The sequence below is a fragment of the Dipodomys spectabilis genome, unplaced genomic scaffold (assembly GCF_019054845.1).
Source record: "Dipodomys spectabilis isolate Male_0828 unplaced genomic scaffold, ASM1905484v1 ptg000078l, whole genome shotgun sequence".
In the NCBI taxonomy this organism is placed as follows: Eukaryota; Metazoa; Chordata; class Mammalia; order Rodentia; family Heteromyidae; genus Dipodomys; species Dipodomys spectabilis.
Window position 1 is genome coordinate 4,288,352 of NW_024870755.1, and position 930 is coordinate 4,289,281.

The 930-nt window shown below is 35.2% G+C and overlaps 1 non-coding gene across 1 annotated transcript; it reads right to left on the minus strand.

The window, feature by feature from the left end:
- Positions 1-530: 530 nt before the first annotated feature.
- Positions 531-637, minus strand: LOC122110464. The gene has a single exon (XR_006147872.1). It is a non-coding gene; the product is annotated as a U6 spliceosomal RNA (small nuclear RNA).
- Positions 638-930: the final 293 nt, after the last annotated feature.

Genomic DNA, 930 nt, shown 5'->3' on the forward strand with positions numbered 1-930 from the left:
TTGGGGGTTCATTTCCCTTAACAACATCTTATCTGGTCATACGTGCATAGATTTGACCTTTTCTGCTTATCCCAGACATATATTAGTTATTAAAAATTAGGGAAACCCTGGGACCTATGTTTCTTTGGACTTGGCTTACTTCACTTAATAATTTTTTTAAGTCTTTCCATTTTCTAACAAATTGGGCGATGCCATTCTTTCTTATGGAGGCATAGAATTTCATTGGTATAAATAGCACATTTTCTTGATCTATTTATCTGATGAGGGGCATCGGGGTTGGTCCTATATCTTAGCTATCTTAAACAATGCTGCAATAAATATAATTGTGCTGGTAGTTTTAGTACCGTCTTGTTTGTGATATTTTGGGTAAATGCCCAAAAGTGGGATTGCTGTGTCATAGGGGATTTCTATGTGGAGTCTTTTGAGGAACCTCCATACTACTTTCCAAAGTGGTTGAACAAGTTTTTACTCCCACCAAGAGTGCAGTACAGTTCCCTTGTGGCCACATCCCCTCCAGCATCTGTTGTTGTAAAAGTATGGAATGGTACAGGAATTTGCCTGTCATCCTTGTGCAGGGGCCATTCAAATCTTCTCTGTATCGTTCCAATGTTAGAGTACGTGATGCTGAATGGAGCATAGAACATGTTTTATATATAAAGTGTAATTGATTTTCTTAAACTAGACAATTCAACAAAAAGTAAGTTTAAAAAAATTTTCATGAAATTTTAGAGCCATATACTTCTTACATAAGCACACATTTAAGAATAAAGTCAAGATTGACATGTCAAAAACAAAATAATTCCAGATATTTGTTGTTCAAGAGATGTGTAGGAGGAGGAATTCAATTATTCTATACAAGGCACCTGTCTAATGAACACTGCAGCAAGTGTTGAGTTTTGTTAAAAGTTTTAATGGTTTAAATATATTTGA